The sequence below is a fragment of the Tupaia chinensis genome, unplaced genomic scaffold (genome assembly GCF_000334495.1).
Source record: "Tupaia chinensis unplaced genomic scaffold, TupChi_1.0 Scaffold000093_1, whole genome shotgun sequence".
NCBI lineage: Eukaryota > Metazoa > Chordata > Mammalia > Scandentia > Tupaiidae > Tupaia > Tupaia belangeri.
In genome coordinates, this window is record NW_006159555.1 from 7,071,762 (window position 1) to 7,079,633 (window position 7,872).

Genomic DNA, 7,872 nt, shown 5'->3' on the forward strand with positions numbered 1-7,872 from the left:
CCCGCGCAGGTCCAGGGGCCATGAGCAGGCCCGGCGGCCACACTCAGGCCCGGGGGCCACGCTCAGGCCCAGAGGCCACACGCCAGTCCCCGGAGAGGTAGCAGAACGCAGAGCAGAGCTCCGGCTGTGCGGGGTGGGGGTGGGGGCAGGGCGGAGAGGGGGAACCGCGCAGGGGCCGCCGCCGCTGCCGCGCAGGGCCCGGGGCAAGGTCTATAGTTTTGATGAATTCATCCTTAGTATCCTTAACTGTTGGCCTAGCTGTGGCCATACAGGTGGTAGAGGCCTGCTCTACAATGTTGGAGCCACATGGAGAACTGGTTTGGATCCCAGGTTGACCTGACACATGCTGGGTGGTCTTGGCTCACCCATGATCCTGGTTGGCTGGATAGCTAGGGGATAAGGGGAGACTGTGGCAGGATGAGACCATGCCGAGGGTGACTGTTTCTCTCTCTTCCTTCTCTATCTCATGAAAAAAGTAAATAAATAAACTAATAAAAGATTTTCTAGCTGTTTCAGTTTAAAATGCATACACAAATACACAGATACAATATGTGCGCATATGTATAAATGTGTGTATAGATAGCGTTATGTAACTTTGTATTTAATATAGTGCCAGTCATAAGCTATTTACTTTACTAAGAGACCAAAGAAGAAAAAAATACAGTCCTTACTCTCATAACATGGCATCTATTAAAGTTAAAAGCAGACATATTTCCTAGGAAAGCAACCTTTCTCTGAGTGTCTAGGCATGTGCAATACTGAGCAGTTGTGAATACGGTAATTGTAAATCTGTGTACGTAATGGAGAATGCATGCTGGGAGGGCGTTGTACATATGCTTACAGCTGGTCTCGGAAAGGACGAAGGGAATATCACTCCATAGTCCAACAATAGAAATTCTGCCGATATGTTTTGAGGTGTATAAGGTTTGTCTGGGAAAGAGGGAAAATGTTCTCATATGTGTACATTCAGACTCAGTTGACAGATATCCGTTCCAATAAATATAATTTGTAATCAGTATTTCATTTTCTAAGTTTTCTTCTTTACATCACACAGTAATTAAATTCTATACCTCAGAAATCTGCCTTAAAAATTTTTTGAACAGTTGTGTAGTTACAAGTAGTATTTGCTGATTTTACTTTAGCTTTGGCATACTGGTTAGTTGCCTCTTCAGCCGGAACCTCGCAAGTTTTGAAGTTGTCTTTGATATTTCTAAGAGTTTCATTTTACTTTTATTTCATTATCCCCCTTCTGCCCTCTTACGTCAGGACTCGGACATTGTTTTTTATTCTCTTTTCTAATTTCACTACATTTTTATTTTATTTTATTTTGAGAGATTCTTGCTATAATGCATGTGTACTTGCTGGAGAGACAGAAACAGAGAGACAGAAAGCGAGAAATCATCCCCTAGGGAGGATGGCTATGCTGCAACCCTTTCTCTTTCATTCTCTCACAATTTTTGGAACGCATGCACATGCTCCTGGTGTGAGTTTCAAGTCACCAGGTTCTGGACTCAAATCGTGGTTGACCACATGGGAGTCCAGCACCTTAACCACTCCACCACCTACTGGCCCCTCGCTACACTTTTAAAGAAAGTGTATTTACTTTCATGCACAGTGATGATACTAAAATACCCATTTCCAATCCTGATCCTTACCTGGGTCCTATGCAATATTATCTGCCTATAAAGCACTTTGTTGAAATTAAAACTACTCTTCTTTTCCTCTCCAAACTAGCTTTCTCTATATAAAATATTACATACACACACACACACACACACACACACACACACACAAACATGTGCATATATACATACATGTATACTCATTTTTTTTTCTTTTAGTGAGGACCACCATTCTTTCTCTCTGTTGAGTGTGTCCTCAAAGATTATCTAGACTTCAATACCTGACTGACACTTCTGAGTTTTCTCTTCCATGGCTGTGTCTTAAAATTTAAGGAGTGTCTTAATGGCGAACGTATCTTAAATATTATGCTTCCCTCTGCTTCCAGTTCTTTCTCTGCTCAAAGTGCTTCTAAACATTTGCTTTCTAGTTAGACTTTCTAATTGTTATTGCTAACAGGATTAGTTCAGCACCAATTAATTAATAATTATTGGAGATAGAAATTCTGTATGTTTAACTTCTCCAGGTGATTCTAACGTGGGTTCAGAACTTGGATCTAGTTGAAAACTAACCTAATAGCTTGCCATTGTAAATGCTTTGTTAATTATATTATGAGTTGAATTTTCATTGATAGTTACCATTAGCAATAATAAACGATATTAAAATATCTTTTCGACATTAGTCCAAGCTTCTTGCCAAACTGATAAATTTAAGAAAAATGACAAACTTTCTTATTTTGGGGCTCATGTAAATTATTACAGTCCTCAAAATTTTGCACCTGCTCATAGACTTTAGATAAGTTTTCTTTAGCCAGACTTACTCTTCTTTATGTCTTTTATCAGGGAGTAGCCTACTATCACATATGAAAATGTGTCTTTGGAAAATCTAAAATCACTTCCAGGATTTTAATCTGCAACCTTTGTTCACAAAAGGAAATACTAATTCCCAATTTATTACAGAATAGGAAGAAGTAGCAGGCATTACTTGTTCCCAAGCATTAAAAAAAAAAAAAAAAAAAAAAAAAAAAACCTGTTCATCTCCGAAACAGAAAAAAAAAAAAAAAAAAAAAAAAAAAAAAAAAAAAAAAAAAAAAACCTGTTCATCTCTAATTTGATTGAATTTAGTATTTGCTATTTGATTGAACTTAATTTCCCTATCAGGCCCTGATACTTCAAGGTTAATTACTATAAGGCTACACAAATTGCAGATAATGTAACCTGACTTCTCAAATACTATTCAAACATTGATATTTCCTTTATAACAGGCCAGGTCTTCCAGAAAAGGGAAAGGGGGGGGCTTCAGAACCTTAATTTCTTTTCTTTTTCTTTTCTTTTTTTTTTTTTTAACACTAAGACTCTAGAGCTTTATTTGGGTCCATAGTTATTGCTTTAAATGTAACCCTCCCTCTGAACTGTTTCCTTATTAATTTAGAAGACAATACCACTGGCAATTACTTGGTACTTGGCAATGAAATTGGAAGAGTTGAAGTGCAGCAATTCATATGCAAACAACATAAATCACCATTGCCAAGAGCAAATCACTTTTACATTTCAAAACCACTGTAATGAAGACCACAATGCATAGAGTAGAGGTTTCTATCCTCTGAACTTGGAATAAACAGTCTTTTTAACATATCAAAGTGCCTTTAATGGGAAAATGATAATCTCTAAGAGGGCCAGGTTAGGGGCAGAATGAGTTCCTAATTAGTGGGTCCAAACATGTTGATATTTGATAATAATTTAGAATCTTAGTAAAGCATAGTAACCCTCTAAAACCACTGGGGAACATGTATAAACTTTGCTGTTAAGATTCCTACTGCTGATGTACACTAAGTAGTTAAACCCCATTGAACTAACCTCATTCCTTAGCAGCCAAAATGTGAATCACATCATTGAAGGCAAGGTGCTTCCTTGCCCCTTGGTTCTGAAAGCTGGAATAATTGAGTTCAGAAAGGATCATTTGTTTATGTTTGTGAGGTTAGTGAAATTTTGATTCAAGGTTCACATAAATCTTCTCATATTCAATTCTTGAAAATAACATGAAAAGATATAAAGCAGGAAATGTTTTGTTGAGTATTGGCCCTAAAAAGTTTATTTTGGACTTTAGAGTAGGCTTTGGATATAGTGCTATAAATGAGGTTAGAAGCTCAGGGTCAAATCCTTGCCTTTAATCAGAAGATGTTGTTTAGCCAGTAATTATATAAAATCATAGCCACATTTCCAAATATTCCCATTAGCAAAATAAATAATTTTTGATATTTGTCTCTTTCTATTACATTTATAAGGGTATTTTTTTTAGTACCACCACATACTATGATTTGTTTTTATTTTCTCAGCCTACCTGTGACAAAAATAAGCTAGTAAATTATAACATGCAATCTCACAAGAACATTCAGCTTAAACAAAATGGTACATGATAACATTCAGCTTAATTGTGTGAAGTGCAATTGCAAAGTATTTGTTACTTGGACAAGACTATGGCTTGATGGTGATTAGGTAACTTGAAACTGAACTGATCTAATAATCACAGAAAAGACTAAGAAGAGGCAATGGATGGACTGAAATACATATATGAAAACATGAATTAACTTATGCTTATCTGGCAGAAGAAAAAAAAATAGAATATCTTTCAAGCTCCTGAAACTAAATAAATTCTAAACTTTGAATAATCTTTACTTATTTTCTACTGTCCCCAATACATTCTAGACTAGGTCATGGTCACTTGTGTGTGCTATTGTTGTGTCCATCATGTTCCCTTGAAGCATCATTTCTTTTCTTTTTTCTTTCTTTTGTTTTTGGAGAGGTTTTTGCTAAAGGGGATGTGCACTAGTCAGAAACACAGAGAGAGACAGAGAGACAGAAAGTGAGAAATCACCCCCCCCAGGGGGTATGGCCACGCCGCGATACCTTCTCCTCCATTCTCCTCTGGGATCTTGGGCATGCATGCACGCGCACCTGGCATGAGTTTAAGCCACCGGGTCTGGGACACAGACCTCGGTCAACTATGTGGGAGTCTAGCGACATAGCCATTACACCAACTACTGGTCCCAAAGCATCATTTCTTTATTACCAGCTATTATGTTAATTTAAAATAGTTCATTTGTACGAAAGGATCTTATAGATTGACCAACATTAAATCAGTCAGGCACCTATTATATACTCAAAATGATTAGATACTACATATATATGTATATACATATACATGTTTAGATGTATATGTATACACATCTGTGTGTGTGTGCGTGCACACACACAATTATGACAGATAGAGACAGTGAGAGGAAAAGTGAGAAAGTGAGAAATCACCCCCAGGAGGGATGGCCATAGTGCAATTCCTTCTCCATTCTCCTCCAGGGATTTTGGCCATGTGCACATGCATGTGCCGGTATGATTTTGAAGCTACCAGGCCCAGAACCTGGATGATTTGTGTCTCAGTCATGTGAGAATCCAGTGCTTTAATCACCACACCACCTGTCGATCCCTAGATACTACATTTAAAAAAACACAAGAAAATCCCCTGTCTTTAAGAAATTTACAGTTCAGGGCCAGCAGATGGCTTAGCAGTTAAGGCCTTGTAATTCCCACATGGTTGATCCTGATAAGAGTCCTAAACTCAATGGCTTGAAAATCTTGCTGGGTGCCTCTGCCTGTGTGCCTAAACTTCCAAGAGGAGAATGAAGGGGAGGTGATTGCAGTGTGGGCATTCCCGTGAGAGGGTAAATTCTTACTCTTTGTATCTCCTTCTGGTGAGCACACATAGGCAAAAAAAAAAAAAAAATTACAATTAAGTTGCAAAACATAAAATATAAGATTAAGCAATAGTTATTGATATGAAATGGGGTTTAGTAGAAAATTATGTGATAGCTTTTAAAAATTAGGACATAATCCAAAAATAAAGTTTCACATTATTGAACTTGAGCTGTTCCTTAAAAATGAATAATATTTTTATAAGTAGAAATAAAAGGGAATATACTGAGTGAGTACAACTAAGAAATATAATAAGGCAAGTATACCTATTCTGGCATTTTGATAGAAAATGAAACAAGAAAGCAATGTGAAGCGAGACTCATGACTCTTACGTTGCACTAGCCATGCTTGGAGTTCGGAGTACTCACACTCGGCCCCTGGCTCCTATTTGAAGAATCCAGATCTAGAACATTTTCTAGCTTTAGAAAAGTTAGATGACCAGCCAGTAGTTGTCATAAACTCCAAAGATGTTTGGGTTAGCGCATTACATTGCAAACCATAAAGCCCTGCACAACTATAGGAGATTGTTGTTAAAATAAATGAAGTCTACTAACATAAAAATAGGGTCATTTTTACTTTGGTCTGTTTTACTGCGAGATGGCTATATACCTTTTATAGTTTCTACTCAGAATCTGATGAGGTTTTAATGGATAGTCTCTCAGATTCCATGAACTCTCATATTCTATAAAATGTATGCTTTGCATTGCTCTTTTAAAATCATTATATATATATATATATATATCCGCTGGTACACTATATCTTAAGACAAAACAATCATGTCACTTTGTGTTAGCTATTACAAGCTTTTAACAATCTGAAGAGGCCATTACATGAATTCTACATAAATGAACTCCAAAATTGTGCTACATAAGATGAAATGTGATTCCTCCTGTCTGGACTGATATATTGTCTCTCTCTCTCTCTCTTTCTCCTCTCTCTCTCTCTAAGTTATCACCAGAGGGTACATATGCTCTCCAGAGAGAGACAGAGAGACAGAAAGCAAGCACCATCACCCCCAATATGGTGTGGTCACATCACAAACCTTTTCCTACATTTCTCTTCTTCTTGTCAGGATTTTGATAATGCATACACACACGCCCAACCTGTTTTTTCAGACACAGGGGCTAGAATTTGAACTGCAGTTGACCACGTGGGATCAAGCTCTCAATGCACACAGAGTTTAACCATGGTGTTATGGAGTCAGTCTGATGCACATGGTCTCTTACAGACTATTTTTTTCTGTTATTATGAGAAAAACATATTCTTTGTAAATGGAAGTTCTTTTGCTTTAACAAATCCCCAAAGCATGGAGTAATGCATTATATTATCACTGCAGGATTGCTAGAAAGGTGAGGAATAGAGAGAAGCAAGATTGAGAGCTTAGAGACCTGACCAGTGGCTCTGTCCTCACTTTTCCTCTCACTGTCTCTTTCTTTCTCTCTCTGGAGAGCTCACATACCCTATGACAAAAACCTACATATATATATATACACACACACACACACACACACACACACGTATATAAATGCAGTATCTAATAATATCTAATAATTTTGAGTACATAATAGGTGTCTGACTGATGGAATATTGGTTAATCTATAGGCCCTAGTCATAAAATAAACAACTATTTTTAATTAACATTTTAACTGATATTAAAAAAATACTTCAAAGGGACCAGCAGTTAGCGTAATGGCTATGTTGCTGGACTCCCACGTAGTTGACCAAGGTTCATATCCTGGACCCGGTGGCTTAAACTCACGCCAGGTGCGTGTGCATGCATGCCCAAGATCCCGAGAGGAGAATGGAGGAGAAGGGATTGAAGCGTGGCCATCCCCCCTGGAGGGTGATTTCTCCCTTTCTGTCTCTCTGTCTCTCTCTATCTGTCTGGCGAATGCACGAACCCTATAGCAAAAACCTCTTCCAAAATAAATAAATAAATAAATACTTTAAAGGTAACATGGTAGACCTAACAGTAGCCCACACAAGTTTAGGCCGTGGGATGTGGTCCTCCTCTCCCACATCTGTTTCCCACCTACAAGGGTCAAATTATGCTAGATTGGCAGGACTGAATCCATATTGAAGGGATATTATATTTAGAAGTGTCCTACTTGGATGTAGTGTTAGACTCAACCAGACTCAGAACTTACAGGGTGAGAAGAATTAATGGATAAAAAGGAACATTAATCACAAGGTTAATGGACTGCCTCAAGGGTTTTAGATACTCATACATGTGTGATTTAAGGAGACATCAAGAGTGATATTTTTTTTTATAAACTAAAAGCACCCTCTGATGCAACACATTTTTTAAAAATTTATTTCATTTCATCGAGGCAAAATTTACATACCATAGAATTAACCAGTTCGAAGTGTGCAATTCAGTTGCACTCAGTTCATTCATAACACTGTGCACTTATCCCCTCTATCTAATTCCAAAACTTTTTCATTGTACCAAAAGAAAGCTTGATCCATTAAGCAGTCGTTTCTATTGCCCTCTTCTGCCAGACCC

At 37.7% G+C, this 7,872-nt stretch overlaps 1 pseudogene; it reads left to right on the plus strand.

Moving 5' to 3' along the window:
* Positions 1-7,872, plus strand: part of LOC102501754 (shugoshin 1-like) — a 91,288-nt pseudogene that overhangs the window by 58,964 nt on the left and 24,452 nt on the right.